Raw genomic sequence first — 20,771 nt, 5'->3', positions numbered from 1 at the left:
CAACGACGCTATTGTTAGAACAGCCGACAGGATGTATAAAGTCCGGCTGCTCATAGATTCACTGAACAAAAAGTTACAGCAGCACGGGGTTTTTCACAGAAACATTTCCTTAGACGAATCACTGGTAAAATATTTTGGACATCACCCGTGCAGCAGTTCATTCGGGGCAAGCCAATATGATTTGGCTATAAAACCTGGATGCTCTGCAGTTCAGATGGCTACTGCTATGCCTTTGACACCTATTGCGGAAAGTCGTCAAACTCTGAACACTTGGCAGCCAAGTCATGCTTTCTTTTTGCGAGAACATTTCTATCCCTTCAAACCACATTCTTTACTTAGACAATTTTTTTCACCGGAATAGACCTGTTAGCGGCTCTTAAAATGAAGGGTTCCAGAGCGACAGGCACTATCCGCGAGAACCGCCTCAAGAATGATCCCGTGCCAGCGAAGAACAAGATGGAAAAGCGAGATAAGGGCTACTTCACTAGCTGCTTTGACACTCCAAATGAAGTGCTCCTCGTGAAGTGGCGGGACAGCAGCGTCATGACAACGGCCACGAATTATGATTCAGTTGAGCCCATTGGGGCAGTAAGCCGGTAATATTCTTCAAAAAAAGAAAAAGTAAAGGTAGCCCAGCGAAGCGTTTTCGGCACTTACAATAATGAAATGGATGGCGGGGACCTTTTTGATCAGACCGCCAACAACTACAGGATTGACGTTTGCTTTAAGAATTGGTAGTGGGTATTGTTCACCCAGATGCCAAATATTTCCGTTGTGAATGCGTGGAAGATTCACCAAATATCGTCTGAATACAAACATGACCTTCTAACTCTCAATAGACTGCTTACTTGTCACCTCTTGCGCCTCGGTGTTCAGAACCCGAAGCAAAGACGAACCCCTGCAAGCGTCCCAACTGACATCATTTTTGACTCCAGAGGGCACTACCCCAGAAATCTGGTAGAGCAGCTCAGATTCAAAGTTGTCCATAAGCGAGCCATGTGGGAATGCGAAAAATGCCAATGCACTTTGTTCCTTGAGCGAGGATGCTTCAAGAAATTTCATGAAGGCAAGTAACCTGTCAGAAAAACCACGGTGGAAATGACATGGCAACCGCTCATTCTACTAGATCCAGTACGGCGTCATAACTTTTTCGGAAAAACAGTTTTTTTGTGAACTTTTGTTGACAGTTTTCTTGAGGTGTCCTAATATTATATGCATTTTTTTTTCAACTTTCACCCAGTAGTTTTTCCACGCGTCATATTGAGTAAATAATTCTATCTCTCCCTATTCGTAAGTTTTTTCTGGCGTCCCATAAGGGAGCGTCCTATGCCCATTATTTTTCTTATCTGCATCAATGATTTCCCATATAATATATTATCAATTATCAGAATATTCGCGGATGACTACAGGCTCTACAGACCCATGAACTGGCCAAACGACCACCGGATCCTTTAAAACGATCTGAACACTAGCTCTAGCTGGTGTGATACTTGGCTTATGACTCTAAACACTAATAAATACAAAGTTTGTTTCGAACGAAAACACATCACCTCCAACTTTTCATACCACTTACAATATGACATACTTTCGCGGGCATCATCCTACAAATCTTAGGCGTCCACCTTACACCAGGACTTTCCTGGCTAGAACACGTCACTTCTCTTTGTGCTAATGCCTCTAAAACATTAGGGTATTTACGCCGAAACATCTGTCATTGTCCATCTAATGTTTGCAAATTGTCTTACTTTACTTTGATCCGACCGCAGCTTCAATTTGTCTCATTTGTTTGGTCCCCTTCCGCTCAGTACCAAATTAACATTCTGGGCGGAATTCATAGCAGAGCCTCTTGTTACATTTCTAGGAACTTTGACATTCATTCCAGTGTAACTCAGCTTAAACTTGATAATTCCCTCTATGCATTTCAGGTTCGCCGTCACGTTTCTTTGTTATGCCTATTGCAAAAGTACGTGTACAGTAACACTACATCGTCATTGCACCTTATAAGTCCCCTCTACACGTCACGCAGGTTACAGAATCTTCTCAGCTTAATGCGAATGCTTGGTAACGAAAAACTTTTAACGCATCAGCACTACCGCAAGCCATGCACATGTGGAATGATCTTCCCGAAAATATCGCCTCTGATAGTCAATCTAACACATTTCGGCATAAACTTGAGATGCATTTCTTTAATATTGAATCGTGAGGTTGTTTCACTTGTTTAACTTTCGAGCTCTTTTATGTTGTGAAATTTTGGCCTTTTTTCATCGACAAGTTGTAATCTGTTGTGTTATGTGATGGTGAGTTATTGAATTGTTAGCATTTGTTACACCACACTTTGCTGTTAATATTAACATGCATGGTTGTTCCTTAAAAGTTTACTTCTACATTCACTATTACCACCCTCACTCATTGTCCTCGGGCCTGTAAGGTATTTTTCAATAAATAAATAAATAAATAAAATATATATGATTATGTATATTGTCGCGATGTGAAGACAGAGGTCGTATTTGAAGAAGCTGAGAAAGCAGCAGCGGGTCGGTCTTTTTACTTACCGCGTCCAACAGAGATCCTCCTCTTTCTCATTGTTGCGTTATGCATAAAAGCCTGCAGATGCGCGTATGCGCTATTGCCTTCGTCTTTCTTGAAGGACGCACGGGACATTTGCCTCCCTCCGAAAATGGCATCGTCCTGATGCGCAGCCAAGACGCTCGACTTATAAAAACGCACATATGCACTGGCACCCGTGAGACAAGCGAGAGTTATGATGCGCAGCCAAGACGCTCTACTTATAAAAACGCACATATGCGCTGGCACCCATGAGACAAGCGAGAGTTAGCTGGACAAGTAGGGTTTCTTCCGGATGACATGCACGATCTTGGGTGAGCAGTTTATGTGACTGCAATTGCAATCGCCGTCGAGAATACCTTCGTAGTTGTTGTTCAAGCATCGGGTGGCTCGATATGGGCTGAAGTATTGTCGTATTACCTTCTGTGGAAGTCCACGTCGACGTAATAGGATCCAGACCCATACCTGTTCGCCTGGTGTGCAGGTTAATAATTTATGCCGTAGGTCACACCGTTTCGCATCTTTGTGTTTCTGGTGACAAATACGCACGCGGGATAGCTGTCAGGCTTCTTGGGCGCGCTGACCAAATTCTTTGGCGTCAGCATGAATGTCTTCACACTCGTGCGGCAGCATAGCGTCAAACACTAGTGACTTCGCGCCCATGTATTAAACTAAACGGCGTCATTGAGGTAGTTTCCTGTCGGGTGGTATTATAGGCGATGGTTACATAAGGCAAGATTTTATCCCAGTTCTTGTGTTCTGTGTCCACATACATGCAGAGCATGTCTGCGAGGGTCTTATTAAGGCGCAGCGTTTGTCCGTTCATTTGGAGATGGTACGTCGTTTTTCTCCGGTGAGCTGTACCGCTGAGTCCAAGAACTGACTCCAAAATTTCTGCCATGAATGCAGTTCCTCTATCTGTGATCAGAACTGTTGGAGCACCATTCCAAAGGACGATGTTTTCTATGAAAAACTTTGCCGTTTCTGCTGCTGTGGCCCTTTACATGGCTTTAGTCTTCGCGTAGTGAGACAAGTAATTGGTGGCGACAGTGATACATCTGTTTCGCGTGGTAGAAGTTAGGAATGCGTCGAGGAAATCCATTCTGATTTGTGCGCCTGGCTTTGCTGGTACTTGGAAAGAATGAAATAAGCCTGCCAGCTTGCCGGGGTGACTTTGCGTCTTTGGCAGTCGGCACAGTATTGGACGTGATGTTTTACAGCAGCCGTTAGGTTTGTACTGTAGTCACTGTTTTATAGTCGGGACAATGTTCGAGTGTAGGCGAGATATTTGAAAGAAATTTATGTAGCACGAGGCGAAAAAACGAACACAGGAAAGAATAGACTAAGAAGAAAGAGCGCTCTGTCTTCTCAGTGTTAGCGCTTTGTTAGCACTCTGTCTTCTCAGTCTATTCTTTTGTGTGTTTGTTTTTTCGCCTCGCGCTACATAAATTTCTTTCAATTGTTTCACCAACAAGCCCACATCGCCACTGTAGCCGAGATGACCGGAGGTGAGTTCATCATGAGAGGCTTCCAAACAACGAGCAAGAATGGGCTGCCGGTGGGAGAAAAGTTCTTCTTGTATAGAACGTTGTTCCTTCAACAAAAAAACGACAGTCATCTAGCGAAAACTTGTGGCAAATGTTTACATCGTCCTTCCAAGAAGTTGATAAGCGGAAGCAGGTCGGGGTCACAGCGCTGCTGTTGTGAAATAGTGACTGCGTTGATGACTCCCAAGAATGCGACGTCCACAGACTCGTCATTGATAGCAGCATGCTCCTCAGATTTAGGTGCACGAGAACCCCGGGTGGTCGAAATTTCCGAAGCCCTCCACTACGGCGTCTTTCATTATCACATGGTGGTTTTGGGGCGTTAAACCCCAAATATCATTCAATCAATCAATAGTGGCATGCTCGACGGGTGACCGCGAGAGACAGTCTGCCGCAGTATGCTTCTTCCCTGATTTAAAAATAAATGGTCATACCAAACTCTTGAAGCCGATGGCTCTAGCGTGCCAAACGGTTGGATGGGTCTTTCAAGTTAGTGAACCAGCAAAGCGAGTAGTCATCGCTGACGACCTTAATTGAGCTGCCATAATTATACGGTCGAAATTTGAGAACTGCCAAGACCATGGTAAGGCACTCTTTCTCGGTAGTCGAGTACTTTTCCTCAGTGTGAGAGAGCTCTGCAGGCGTAGGCTATCACCTTTTCGGAGTAATCTTGCCGTTGTATCACTATGGTGCCCCGGCCTATATTGCTGGCGTCGGTGTGAAGTGCTGTTGGCGCTTCTTGGTGAAATTTCGCAAGAGCCGGAGGTGTTGTTGAATGCACTTTGTTGAATGCACTTTGTTCCTTTTCACCCCCTCCAAAAAGGGGACATCCTCTCGTGTGAGCCGTGTCAAAGGCGCCACTATGTACGAAAAGTTGGTGATGAATCGTCGGTAATAAGCGCAGATGCCTAAGAAGCTCCTCACGGCTCTTTGTCATGTGGTGTAGAAAACTTTGTGACAGCGCCAATTTGGCCCAGCTCAGGTCGAACACCTTCGTGGCTGACCACATGGCCTAAGAAGCAAAGTTCACTGAAACCAAACTGGCTCTTCTCTGGTTTAAAACCAGGCCATCTGAACGTAAAGCTGGTAGAACTGCGAATAAACAACTTAGGTGTTCCTCAAATGTAGCTGAGAAGACAATAACGTCGTCTGAATAGACGAAGCATGTCTGCCACTTCAGTCCTGATAGCACAGCGTCCAATAGGCGCTGAAAACTGGCTGGCGCTGAGCATAACCCGAAAAGAAGCACTGTAAATTCAGAAAGACCGTCAGGTGTCACGAAGGCAGTTTTCTGAAGGTCTCTCTCGTCAACTTTTATTTGTCAATAGCCACTTCTCAGGTACATTGATGAAAAATAGCGTGCATGCCGCAGCCGATCAAGAGAGTCCTCTATGCGTGGCAGTGATAGACGTCTTTCTATGGGAGTTGGTTTAACTTGCGGTAATTCATACAGAAACGCAAGCTGCCGTCATTCTTTTTGACCAATACCGTGGGGGATGCCCAGGGACTTTTGCAAGGCGGTATTACCTCATCTTGAAACAATTTCTGAACTTGCTTTTGGTTCTCCTCGCGTTCTTTCAGAACCTCATAATATGGATTTTGCCGGAATGGTCTCGTATTTTCTTCAACAACGATCTGGTGCCGGGTCAGTGGTGTTTGCTTGACCTTCGACGTGCACGAAAGACAATTTTGGAACAGGTGTATAAGCTCTAATAGGCGCTGTTTATGCGAAGGTGACAGGGTAGAGCGAATGTCGACAGACAAAAATGTCGAGGCTGGGAGAGTCGCGTCGTCCGGTTGCAAAGCGAAGCAATCTCTGGCTTGGTCCACATCGTCATAGTGTAGGCAATTGCTGCGCCTTTCGGGATGTGACGGCACTCGTTGCTGAAGTTGGTGAGGAGCACTTCTGCCCACCTATCAGTTATTGCCAGGATGCCTCTCGCTAGGGAAACACCTTGCGTAGGCAATACCGTGACTATTCGCTCCGCTAATACCTCTTCACGGCATGACCGTTCACATAACACCGACACAAGGCAGCAAGATCTCGGCGGGAGCATCACATCATAGGCTACACGTAAATGTTGCAGTTGTTTTTCAATGGCGGCGTCGACGTAAGGGTGGGCGGAAAAGGTGACGATACGTTCTAGAATGTTAATGACAGCACCGTACCCTCGCAGAAAATTCATCCCCAAAATCAGCTCTTTCCAATAGTCCGGTAAAATCACAAAAGTGGCGACGAAGATCGAGTCACTGGTTACGAGCCGAGTGGTGCATTTACCGGTTCGTGTCATTAGCTGTCCACCAGCACTTCATATGCTCGGTCGACTCCACAGCGTCTTCACCTTCTCAAGGCGGTCGGTGAGCTCTCGTCACATAATAGAGAGGTCAGCACCAGTGACAACGAGTGCTGTTACGTAGTGTCCATCTAGAATAACGCTAAGGTCGGCACGTACGAATTCTTCAGCATTAGTACCCGTGATTGTCGTGGTCTTCGTCATTATCGTCATGTCGTCTTTCTGTATGGGCAAGGGGGTCCTTTACTGGCGCCTTGGTGATTGGCAACCTTGCCCCCGGAGATCGCGGCAGTTGGTTTCTCTTGCACGAGCTTGGGGAGCGGTTTCTGACGGTGTCAGCGTAACCTTGGCGATTCGAGGAAGTGTGACCTCGTGCAGGTGAGGGAGACCGCCAGCGACGACCCGTTCAAGAAGCTTGGTTAGTCGGCAGGTGATCAGCACCATGGTCACGGGGGTCTTCAAAATAAAATGAAGTAGAACGAGAGAAGTTTCCAAACTGGACTTCTCGATGATGGCAGTAGCGCAAGATGTGGCTTGGTTCGCCGCAGTGGACACAAAGGGTTCGACGGTTGGCAGTGCGCCACAAGTCGGTCCGACATACCGGTGGTCGCCACACAGTTTCCACATATCCCACAAGCAACTTTATTGGGTTTATATGTGAATTTAAACGTGGGAGTGTCAGACAGCGCCACCTGTAGCCATGGCCGCGAGTGTGGCACACTCTTTTGATGAGCCTGTATGCGTAACGTAGCACGTGAATTTATTACGAGCGGGTAGCTGACCAATAGTTCCTCGTTTACCACCTAATGGCACCAAGTCTGCCAGTACGAGACTCTAATTAATGAATAAGGGAAAGAAGTGTATACCTAAGGGCTCGTTTTTTGTGTTTTGACACAATATTGCTACGTGAAGATGACACAAGGCGTGTTTATTTAGAATCTACATTGAAACTGATGCGTATAGCATCGACTAAGATGGAGGACAGCAAGCACAACTCACAGACCGGCTCCTTGTTGTGGTCTTCTGACCACTGATATGTCAGATACGTAGCACTACCCCCCCCCCCCCGGGGGTAAAAGCGCCGTCTCGATGCACAATAATTACAGTCTTCAGTAGGCAGGTGGCAAGGTTTTAGCTTGCTGATGTGCACAACATCACTGGGTGTGGTTGCAGGCAGCCTTGTGGTCTCAAATGCACAAATTATCTCATAGTTGACGTCAGTTACCTTGAAGATGATATGGTAAGGACCCATGTAGCAAGACAACAACTTCTCTAATAAGCCAACTCAACAATCTGGGCACCACAGGAGACCGAGAGAACCGGGTGAGAAGCGAACGTCAACTTGCCGGCTGTCGTAGATGGCTTTCTGGGTGGCTTGCGAAGCCTAAAGTCTAGAGCGGGCGATCTGACGTGCGTGGTCGGCACGAGCAATGGCATCGCGTGCATATTCGGTTGACGGCGTTGTAGTGGTTTGTAGTAGGGTTTCGAGTGGTAACGTCGGATCACGGCCATAAAGCAAATAAAAGGGTGAATAACCAGTGGTGTCATGGCGTGAAAAATTCTACGTGAAGGTCACGTGAGGTAGCGCCAGGTCCCTGTCATGTCGACGTTAAAACTGTTATACAGACATAAGCTATGTCTAGAGATATTACACCAGTATAAACTAAATACATCACTATTCTTGGACGCATATTATGTGAAACAAACACCATACGAGCTGAAAAAGAGCCTAATATACAAATATAGATCACGCACGAACTACGCTGACCAACTATTAGCGTTACAAATTTCACACATCCCAAACAAACACCCAACAATATTACATATACTGGAAGACGGTATTTCAGCTAGATCGTTTTAAAAAATAACGAGAGTCCCTAGTAGATGAAAGCGATGCTTTTCTTGATTGTTGAAATTTGTAGTGATGTTTTTGTATTCGTTGCACCTTGTTCATTATTGTCCCTTGCCTGTTGTTTACTATACTCTAATTTGTCTTGTAGAGCAACTCCATTTTCTAGTCAAGATGTTTCTTGTTCATTTATTTGTTAGAAAACGTGCATTTGTTTGTATTTGCCACCGCTCGAATAAGGACTGTTTATATTTCTATTCTTTTATTCACACTTCTGGCAGTTCCTGTTTGACTATGGTACCCATGTAACATAACACGTGATCTTGTAAGTTTCTGAGTATTGTACTTGCGGTATGTTTCTGCTGTGCTGCCAGGGTGGCACGACCAAGTCAGGCTTTTACTTAGCCTTTACTCGTGTCCCCCAAGGCAATCTCGTTCAATTTCGCCTTGAATAAAAGCAAACCAACCAATGATGGTCGGAGGACACATACATCACGAGCATGCCCGTGAGGGTGCGATTTAGGCGTTTGGTGAGGCCATTTGTTTAGGAATAGTAGGAAGTGGTCACTTCGTGCTGCGTCGAGGAAGAGCGCAGAAGATCGTCGATTACTCGGGACAATAATGCGCGGCCGCGATCCGTGAGTAATTGGTGAGGAGTGTCGTGGCGTAGAATGACATCGTGGAGCAAAAAGTCCGCATCGTCAGTAGCGGTGCTGGCGGGGAGCGCTCGAGTCATGGCATACCTAGTCGCGTAGTCTATAGCAATGGCGACTCACTTGTATCCCGATTTTGACTCAGGAAAAGGACCGAGAAGATCTATACTAACACGGAAGAAAGTTTTGGTTGGGTTGGAGATCGGTTGAAGAAGTGCATCCGCGAACGCAGTAGATCGCTTCCTACGTTGGCATTTATCGCAGGAGGACACGTAACGGCGAAAGGACTTGGCGAGACCGTGCCAAAAAAAAGCGGCGACGCACACGGTCGTACGTCCGAGATTCACTCATATTACCAGCAATTGGTTTATCGCGAAGCTCGTGCAGCACGGTTGAACGCAAATGTTTCGGCACGACAAGGAGCCCAGGGCCATCTGGCTGGAGGCTACGACGGTACAGCGTGCCATTCAGGAGGACGTACATGCGAAGCGGCGCGTCATTCGGAGCAGATTCAAGACTGTCAATAAGTTGTCGCATGGAAGCATCGCAACGTTGTTCTTCGCCAATCTGAAGAAACTCGGACATTGACATCACGCTGAGGCTAGGCTCGGTGAACGATTCGTCGGGCTGATCAACAAGGGTCACGGGATAAGCAATTGGCGTCCAGGTGGAGACGTGTAGACCTATAGCCAACCGAGTAGGAATACTCCTGTAGGCGTACTGTCCAAAGGCCAAGTCGTCCAGTGGGGTCCTTCAGAGAAGAAAGCCAACAAAGCGCGTGATGATCTGTGATGACATGGAAAGGGCGGCCATACAAGTAAGGACAGAATTTTGAAACAGCCCAGAACAGGGCGAGACATTCTCGTTCTGGTATAGAATAATTGTGTTCAGACTTTGAAAGCAGACGGCTGGCGTACGGGATTACACAGTCGTTCCCCACTGATATTGCGCGAAAAATGCACCAATTCCATGACCACTCGCGTCTGTTCACACTTCTGTAGGAGCATCGGGATCGAAATCTGCAAGAATAGGAGGTGTCGTAAGAGTGGTGATTAACTGAGAGAAGGCGTCAGCTTGAAGAGGACCCTAACAAAATAAGACGCCTTGTTTGAGAAGTTCGGTTAGTGGCCGCGCCGCAAAGTTTTTCACGAACCGGCGAAAGTAGGAGCACAGGCCCAAGAAACTGTGAACATCGTGGACAGAGCATTGGACTGGGAAGTTTGTTACAGCGCGTACTTTTACCGGATCTGATCTTACGCCGGCAGCGTCAATAAGGTGACCCAACACGGTAATCTGACGAAGACCAAAGTGAAACTTGGAGGAATTGAGCTGCAGGCCGGCCCGTCGAAATATGGATAGAATGGTCAAAAGGCGTTCAAGGTGTGTTGCGAATATATGTGAGAAAATAATCACGTCGTCTAGGTAACACAAACGTGTCGACCATTTAAATTCTTGTAGGAGTGCAACCATTATTCACTGGAAGGTTGCTGGAGCGTTGCAGAGACCGAAAGGCATGATTTTAATTGGTAAAGACCGTCAGGGGTAACAAAGGCGGTTTTTTCTCAGTCCTTGTCATTCACAGCAATTTGCCAGTAGCCAGATCGGAGGTCGAGAAATGAAAAGAAGGTGGCGCGATAGAGGCAATCGAGGGCATCGTCAATGCGTGGTAGAGGGTACACATCTTTTATGGTAATTTTGTTGAGGTGGCCATGATCAACGCAGAAACATCGTAAGCCGTCTTTCTTCTTGACTAATACTAAGGGAGATGCCCGAGGGCTCGATGATGGTTCAATTACGTTTTTCGTAAGCATTTTGGCCCCTTCTTTTTGAATCACTTCTCGCTTGGACGCTGACACGTGGTACGGCCGACGGTGAATGGGCGAAGTCACCAGTGTTGATTCAACTCAATTCAATTCAATTTATTTTCCAGTTTATAGATGCTGGATGGTTGCCTTGGGTTAAAAGCTACATAAGTAGCTTGACGAGACCCAACGACCAGACTATACAGGGCAGTAACAACAAGCACTCCGGTGCAGTGACGAGAAATCCAACAAGTAAAACAGAATACCATATCGTATGTACATATATAGCGATTTACATAGATTTCCAGCAGGAAGATTGCAGGAAGAAAAAGTGAAAATAGATACATGTGCATAAAAAGTGCTAGAAAAAATAAATAATAAAAAAGTGCTACATACAATAAAATACGGCTATAGCATAAGTAATAAACATAAATAATAATAACACAGAATAATAACACCGTACCAATGTAGCAATGCTGGCTATTCGGGACAAAAATAAAATAAAAAAAACACTGGCCATATAACACAGCAAGAAATGCATGTAAGCAGAAGATTATGTTAAAGAAACAACATAAGTTACGCACAATTCAATTACACAGAATGTCACAGTATGTGACATTACACGTGAACGAAATATAAGCGGAAGTTTTTTTACTGACCGTGTCAATATCTTTATATTTATTTAAAGTAGATGGTAGGTTATATGCCAACGATTGATGTTTGTAGTGAGTCCAGAAATATGGAACTGACCATGTCTCAGGGTTCTTTGTGTTCACATCAATTCTACGACGTTCTAACGATGCCAACTGTTTTATATAGTTTTTGAGGGATTCAGAAGCATATCGCGCAGTATGTAATAAACGAAAAGTATAAAGGTTGTCAATTTTAATAATGTACTTAGGAAACGCTTCTCTCGTGCTAGAATAATAGTCTATGTTGCCAATATAGCGAATAATCTTCTTCTGTAGCATCAGAATTTTACGTATGTTAGTTATAGTGGTTGTACTCCACATTAAGGCGCAGTAATTTAGGTGGGCATGAAATAAAACATTTTAAATCTGTACTTTGGCCTTTGTAGGTAGCAAACTACGACATCGTGATAAGACACCTGTCACGGAGGATAGCTTTTCACATAGGTAATTTACATGCATGTCCCAAGTAAGTTGTGAAGAAAAGTGCACGCCAAGGATTTTGTGACTGTCAACTATTTCGATTTTTTGACCTTCAAAAGCAATAGTATTACTTAACGGAAGCAATTTGTTCTTGGAGGGAAAAGTAATTACCTTAGTTTTCTTCGCGTTGATCTTAAGTTGATTTAGCTGAGACCAGGTAGATAACTTTCTTAGCAGTTCTTTGCAATCCGTTGTCAAGTTGCGCACGTCGTTCCCAGACAATATGACAGTGCTGTCATCAGCGTATATAATAAATTCAGCATTAGTATTAAAGTTCACAATGTCATTAATGTAGATAATAAATAAAAGCGGCCCTAAAACGCTTTTCTGAGGCACGCCAAATTTGTTTATTAGACAAGACGACCTGTGACCGTTCACGTAAACACACTGGTATCTGTCACTTAAGTAAGACTTAAACAGTGATAAGCAGCTACCACGTACTCCGTAACATTCTAGTTTGTCTAATAAAATATTATGACTTAGGCAGTCGAATGCCTTACTAAAATCTCTAAATAACGCCAGCGCATAGGATCTTCTTTCTATGTTCCTTATCATCGTCTCCTTGATTGACAGAAGGGCTGTTTCCGTTGACCTGTGTTTCCTAAATCCGTGTTGCGCGTTAGTTATGATACCAAACTTATCGAAGAAATTGACCATGCGACAGTGTATAACTTTTCTAGCCCCTTAGAAAACACAGGTAACACCGAAATTGGCCGGTAGTTGTTGGGGTCATTAGGGCTTCCTGCTTTCAATAATGCCGAAACTCTGGCGTATTTCATTGCCTGTGCGAATACGCCCGATTGAAGCGTTGAATTGAATATGTGAGCAAGAGCAGGAGAAATCGAAGTTATACAATGCTTAATAGGGCCTAGTTGCAGGTTGTTGGTGTCTAACGCATCAGTATTTTTCAAGGATTGAAATGTAGCGCAGACTTCGTATTCATCAGTAGGCTGGAAGAAAATGCTTTCGACAATAAGACTTGAGTTTGTTATTCCCGACGTTGCAGCGCAGGTGGGGTAGGCAGCAGGAATATCAGCGTTAATGAAATGTCGGTTAAAGTGATATGCGAGGGCCTTGCCTTTCAAATCAGTACCGTCATGAAGTATACTGTTTGGAACACTTTGTTTGGTCCGACGACCAAGAACATCGTTTATTATTTTCCATGTCTTATCGGGCCGTTGCTGTGAGGCGGACAGAAAAAGTTGCTCGTAATAAGCTCGTTTGTCACGCCGTAGCTCACAATTTAATTGGTTTCGAAAAGCTTTAAATTCCTTTAATTGTATTTGCAAACGAGACTTCAAAAATGAATGATACAAGAAATTTTCACGCGAAATCATTTTCAAGTGTTCTTTCGTTACCCATGGTTTTCTCGCTTTTTTGGTGGTTTTACTTGTTTCATAGGAAAATGCCTTACGTATATTTTTATAAATTCCTCTATGAACTCATTGTATGCCTCATTGGCGGACGTTAATGCCAAGACAGAAGACCAGTCTTGGGCCATTATCTCAGTTTTAAAGGCAAGCAGCCAACTATCTGTTATTCGCTGAACAGTGAATGTTTCTACCTCACGGTTTCGAATTCCTCTTTGATTTTCATATAGCGCATAAACAGGGAGGTGGTCACTAATGCCCGAAGCAACGGTACCAGTGGTGTATATCTTTGTCCCTGCATTTATTATTAGATGGTGAAGGCAAGACAATGTGCCGCACGTAATGCGAGTTGGTGTAGTAATCAAATTTTTGAAACCACTCGAAGACAGCAATGTACCAAATTCCATTGAAGTAGTGCTGTCATCAAGAATATTGATGTTTAAGTCGCCACCACATGTCAAGTGAAAGTTGTTTTTGCAAGTGAAGTCCAGAAAGCTTTCATAAAATGCTAGGAAACGCCTAATATTCCCACACGGTGGGCGATAAACAACAGCGAACATTTCATTTTGATCGGAGACAGTGAGCATTTTGTAATCTTCTGTTGACACGCAGTATTCATGAACTAAATGGCATTTCTTCTTTGTAGTCACATAAAGCGCAACACCCCCTCCACGTTTATCCGATCGATTGGAAAAGAAACTGGCATATCCAGGCAGTTTCAACTTGTTACTATTGTTCGTATACCAGGTTTCAGACAGCATAAGAACACCCACTTTGAATGAGAGTTGCTCTAAAAAAAGCAAAATGTCATCCTCTTTATTCATTACAGAGCGAGTGTTAATATTCAAAACTGATTGGCATGGTGGGTAATCAGATTTAATAGCAGAAGGTGATGCTATGTTTATGTATGCGCAGTCGTTATCCATTTTGATGATACGGCGCAGTGTTCAGCCCAGCCTGTCATCTGCGCCTACGCAGTTGCATATGACGATCCCAAAAAAACCTTATCAATATCATGCTCATTCGGAATGTGCACAGCGGGCGTATCGTCAGATTGCTTCGCATAGATTTTCCCGTTAAATGACCAGACGGATTTTCATTTGTATTCATACTTTTTCCTCACAGCAAGAGCTAGAAGTTTCTTTAAGGCTGGGCAAAGATGCTCATTCACATAGATAGCATTTTCACTGGTCAGTCCGGCATCTTTGTTAGTCAGACGAGCTCGTTTTGCTTTCCTTAAAATGCTGTCTCGCTTTGCACGTGACTTAAACTGGACGATGATATTACTTCTGCCGCTGTGTCGGCTCGGCACCCGATGACAGACCTCAATATCACCTGTAGTTATTTGCTCATTTATGGCACTGCCAATCTTAGAGACAATGTTAGTAACAGATTCATTGTATTGTTTCAGTACACCTTGTATCTCGAGGTTTGCCTTCCTCGAGTACTGCTCAGCAAGAACAAGCCTTGTTTCAAGATCCCTGTCTTTGCTCTCAAGACATTTACACTCAGCACGAATAGCAGCATTTTCACTTTCTGTTGTGACCGTTTTGACGCTTTTCGTGCGGCTGCTTGAAATGCCCTGCGATAAGAGTGCCAGAAAGTTTAGCCCGTGCACACAGCTTTCGCCGCTATGCCAAGTGAAAACTGCGACAACCACGTAGCTCCTTTTGTAGTGCACAAAGCGTGACGTTGATTCTGGAGACAGGGCGCAGGCGCAGCCGACAATGACGCCTCTTGGTACCAGACCCTGCATTGCTTCAGAGAAGTGGTGGACCGTTTGGACGCTTTTGGTGCGGCTGCTTGAAATGCCCTGCGATAAGAGTGCCAGAAAGTTTAGCCCGTGCACACAGCTCTCGCCGCTACTGCCAAGCCATTCGGTGCGTGACAATTTTAGTCTGGCCCAAGGGACGATCGTCGGGGACGAAAATGTCACTGTATGAGGTCGAAACCTGGTAGAGAGCGTCAATCTGGTGATGCGAAAGCTCCGATATAATCTTGTTTAGAAAAACAGCATCGTGTGAACTGGGTGACCATGAGACTGCACTTCAATCAGGAGCAGATGCAACGACAACACCGACATCGTCCTGTGTTATGGCAGTTAGCTGGGCTACAGACATCTAGCAGGGCAACACTAGAGGGGTGAAACCAAAGTTAAGGAGTGGAAGGAACACACAGTTATCCGCTATGGTCAAGATGGTATGGGGCGCAGTAACACTGCGCGTCAGCCGAACGTCAGTAATCAGCGTAACGATATAATCACCGTCAGGAACGGGAAGAGCCGATGACAAAGACACGTACGTGACGGCTCGAGGTGGCAGTTGAACGAAAGTAGTTGGGCTCAAGCTTCTGGTGGGCTTTGCAGAGTAGTCGGCAAAAATTGGAAGATCAAGGCTGAGAATACCAGACGAACAGTCAATTATGGCCGAGTGTGCCGAAAGGAAATCAAGGCCAAGCATGATGTCGTAAGGACAACAGGCTAGCACGGCAAAAAGGACCACGGAGTGACGACCGGCAATGCTGACACAAGCAGTGCACATTACGATTACTGGTACAGTACTCCCATCGGCAACACGTATTTCCTGTGTCGTAGACGGCGTCATAATTTTTTGCAAGCAGCGGCGTAGAGAAACGCTCATAATAGCCAGGTGCGCACCTGTGTCAATGAGGGTGGTCACGTGAACATGGTCGACTTGTACTTCAAGCAGGCTGTGGTGCGCGAGAAGCGTCCATAGAGGATTTTCTGCCGGAATTGGTATTGCAGCTTCACCTCTATAGGCTGCAATATCTCGTTTTCCTGCTGCTATCGTCCAGAGAAGCTCGGCGAGGAAAAGCGCCGAGGCGGCGGAGAGCGGCAATGTAGTGACGACGGGGAGTGGGGCGATGTAGCGGTGACGTAGGGGCGACGGGGAGCGGAAACTGCGGAGACCGGACGAAGGGGCGTCAGTGTAGCGGCGACCGGGCAAAGCGGCGTTAGTGGAAGGCTCGTAAGGTTACGACGAATAGAAATTTAAACGTGCGGCGACTGAACATCGAGAAGTAGTCGGGTGCATGTGCGCAGAAGTACAGAAGGTCTCACGTGGTTGGTTTGACCAGCAGCGGCAGCAATAGCGAGAAACGTGCCCAGGCTGGTGGCAGAAAAAACAAATAGGCCTGTCGTCGGGTGTTTGCCATTCCGAAGGGTTAAGAATAGGCATTGATGGAGGGAAACGGTGAGCTTGTCCTGGGGAGTAAGACGGAACTTCAGGGCGAGTCAAGAGACAAGCTGATGGAAGGCCGAGGTTCACAAACTCCTGCCTCACCACAGCTTGTATTAACGCCACTGAAGACTGTTGTTGGTCAGAGGCGAGCATTGCGAAAACGGGTGGCTGAGAGAAGCCAGACAGGCGGCTTCAATTTCCCGATGAACAATGTGTGTGATGTTGTCAAACATTAGGGACTGGCGGGCAGCTTCACACGATAAGGTTGCGGCCGTGTTTGGCAGCCGGGTGAATCGCTGAGTAATACGGTGGCTCTTGGCTTCTTCCAACCGCCGGCACTCCTAATGATGGCGTCGGTGGTGGCATTGTTGTTGTATACTACAAGATTAAAGGCGTCGTCTGCTATGCCTTTCAGCACATGGGCCACATTCTCAGACTCACTCATGTGCTCGTCAATCTTGCGGCATAGGGAGATGACGTCGTGAATTCCCTATTGCACAAACAGCGTCTACCCAGTAAGTTTTTGTATGGGGAGCACTGCTAACGTGCTGGAAGTGCTGCCTTTTCACTGAGACGCGCAAGTTGGGACACTGGGGGCGCTGGCGGGTGCTGGTACTGCACTGGAGGACACGACCGGCGCGCTCCGGGAAGCTGGCATAGTGTGATATCACTGGTCCCAGCGCAAGGCTTACTGGGTTTCGTAAAGCGCTGGGACGCTGAGCGCTGGCACCAGTCCTAAAAATGCGGGCAGCACCACATGGACACGCTGCTCGCTGGTAAGCTGGGACGCTGTGCGCTGGTGCCAGTGTGGAACGCGCTTGAAAGTTCGCTGGGTGTACGTCAAGCTGGTAACGTTTTGCGGTGGGCTGCACTTCAGTATAGACAGCCACAGAATGTTTTATAGCATGACGTATGGGCAGGCCTATACAATTGAAGTATTGACGAAAGGCGACGCCGAAATAACCGTGTGCACGTATTGGCTGCAGCGAAAAAAAAGTGTGTTACTATGTATATGATGTTTTCCAATGTTTCGGACAGGTCGATTCTGCTCAATCGCTCTACGTCAATCGTATACGACGCGTAGATTATTCAAACTCATATCTTGATAGAGAAATCTTTTCCGTTGACACGTTATCACACAGTGCACGATCCGCGTTTGTATTATTGGAACACGGATGCACGTTTCATGTTCGTCGAGCCGCTGCGATGCATCTCATGCAGCTGTTGCTTTCTGGCCGTCACGGACTCTCGTGGCGGTCTGAAAGCAACACGTTAAAAAGACAGATATCTGACACATAAGCGCTTATACGGGTTGTGCAGATAAGCACGATGACATCGTGTTTTAATCGTTGATGCAACTGAGTGTACGCGCAGCGTACAGGCACGGTATGCTTTCTTCCGTGTTGACGCGCACTGGTGGTTCCTTTGCGTATGTTAGTTCGTAGCAATATGTATAGCAAATGCTCAACATTGTACGATTTCGAGATTTGTCGCCGTCAAGAAACCATAGAATCAGCATATAACCTTTGTAGTGGAGCTCCTTGGTAAGCGAGCAGCTTGGTGGGTGCAGCGCAAGGAGAATAATTAGTGAAACTGTGCATTGAAACTAGCATCGAGGTATATTGCAAGACGCCCAAGGCAGGAACGTTACGGCCGGTACGTTTACGCACAAAACATAGTTTCACCTTACAGTCTTGTGACCTCACAACACAAGCGTACACTTGACTTGAGAAAAATACTGATGATTTATGTAGTTCGATTGCTCTCATTATTAAAATTCTCCTGAAAGCAGTTTTGCGCTGCTGAAGCAACTGATTTGTGAGCAATCTCAGTAGATGCCTGGCTGATTGTACATATAATTGTGGAAAAATATTTCACGAGAGCTGTCTCAGTACTTAATGTGCATTACGTGCATAGTACAAATGAGGGATCTTGTGTCTGTTGGCCTCGTCCGTGTGTCACTACTAGAACAACACAGCTGGTGTTGCAGCTAATGTACCATAATTACCTTTAATTAACACAAGTGATTACAAAGCTTGACCTGCAATGTATGTCTTGCTCATTCTAAATTGCTTGATTAAAAATGTAATAAAAGCTTTATATTACCTCTGATCCTGCGTTTTCTATACCTCCTTGAGATAAAGTAGTACTTTTTTCAGAAATCACACATTTAATGCAATGATCATGAAATAATTACGGTCTGCCACGTAGATAGCAAATAACTAGGTGGTACCATCTGGCCACAATCTTGAGGCCAGCATAGTCATAACTCAATCCAATTTAACCTGGTGTTACATAGTGCCCAATGGAACGAAATTTCCACTTGTTGGCAAATGCCTATAAGGTACAGTGTTGCGATCAGCCTAAAGTAATAAATCAATCCAGCCACCAAAGCTCATTTTAAAAATTATTTCCTGAAATATTGAAATATAAAGAAGGTAATTGCTGTTAATTTTAATTAGACACAGATCTTTCTTCGAGCATGTCCCGTGATCCTGATTCAAGGTCGTTCTCCTAGGCTGCATGACACATTTTAAACGTCAGGCATTTATTAACGAATTTCATGTCATTTTACCTAGACGCCTACATTTGGGTGCTCTCGTGATTGCCTCCTCAACCTAGAGTCGGCCAGAATTATCTTGGAGGGTAGGACGTTTTGACGAGTGTGTCTGGCTGGTGATAGCGTGAAAATGCCGTAGTGTATTTTGTCAAACCCCTTCCTCCCGACACGGGTGACACAACCTGTATATCATAGGCTGGGTATGCATTGCATGTGATAAACAGTTTATATCGGCACAGGATCGGTAAAAGTAGATATTTGTAATTAAAATTTGAAAGCATTAGGAAAAACTGAAACTGGCAGCAATGACCCAACGAGTCAAGGAATAAATATTAGGGTCTCGGCAAAAATAGAATCCCAGCATTCTGCAGGGTAAAGCCATGCCAACTCTCAAAACTGCTATGGAAAAGACGTTATGCTGGCGTAATGTTCGTTAGACATGCTTCTGCTGTTCGTAATGTTCGTTCGTAGGGCTGTTTCTTCGATTGTGTAAATGTTTCATATGCACTCCTATAATACAGACATCGCACCCGCTCTACGTCAGTTGTTGTGATGTGCAAGTGTGCATTTGAAAATGGCATGAAACTGCCAAAGACGACGACAACTCGTGACTGTAGCATGTGTGAGCTCGACCACATTTGCCCTGTGTGAGCTCGACCACAGAGCCAGAAGGGGATTTGGAGGAAAAGCCAAGGGTGCCGAACGGCAAAGTAGTCGAGACATGGCTGAGTTGGACCTAGTGAAGGGGGTGGCCGAGGTGCGCAAGTGGTGACCGGTAGAGCTTACCAAGACCGGTGTGAGCTCCCACCTGGACCCACACGAAGCTTCCCATTGTCTGGCAATGGCCAGGAACACTCACATCCCCAGTTCCATGCCCAAGCATTGGATGACGAACCCCGAAAGGTTACTGACTCCGACTTGCCAATGTTCTCTTCCCTCTACCCAAGTGAGCATCTGTACCGTGTCTCAGCCATTGCTGTGTGCAAGAGTGCATTTATCTCTTGCCTCCAAAGCCTTTTCTGCATCTTCGTGTACTGTTTATGGTGAAACTGTGTTCTTGTTCTGAACATTTTTCTATGCACTGTTTCCGTCTTTGGACCTTCTACAATTCCTCTTGGCTTCTTTTTCGTCTATATGCTTTGCCCATTTTGTGCGTCATTCATTATCTTCCTGTCTTGTTTGACTAAATTGAGTATTGTGGGATTTTATGTACACAAACGATGTGGCATCTCTTCTAAATGAATTTTACAATTTTTCTCATTACACAAACAGACATGAGAGTGTATTTATTGAATAGCCTTGTGACACTTGTGTACTTCAGCGTCATTCACCAAAATCGGTCTACGTAGCACTAGCCAGGGCTACCTTCATCTCAAGCAAAAACGCTACATATCAGCCTACCACCCCTGTTGTTGGTAACACTCATATTGCTGTTGACATAACTATGTAACTGGGAAGAACTAGATGTATTAAACACATGTGACTGTTCAACATATGTTTGTGCATACAACATTGGTACACATATTTAGTGTCATTTCATAACATTTCGCTCCATGAAAAAATTTACACCACATGGGGTTCAATGCATGCTTCTCACAACAAATTCCAATGGCATTTGGGGTTTCCGAAATTTATAAAAAGTTTTAAATGCTGTTCAAAAGTATCAAAGATTTAGATACTATATAGATCACAAATAGAAGACTGAAAGTGTAACTATTCGTGCTATTTTCATTTCCCCAGAATCTAATCACATGTTCTT

This window comes from Rhipicephalus microplus, chromosome X (genome assembly GCF_043290135.1).
Source record: "Rhipicephalus microplus isolate Deutch F79 chromosome X, USDA_Rmic, whole genome shotgun sequence".
Classification (NCBI taxonomy): Eukaryota; Metazoa; Arthropoda; class Arachnida; order Ixodida; family Ixodidae; genus Rhipicephalus; species Rhipicephalus microplus.
The sequence above is the reverse complement of the archived record's forward strand: the minus strand, read 5'-3'. Positions refer to the sequence as shown.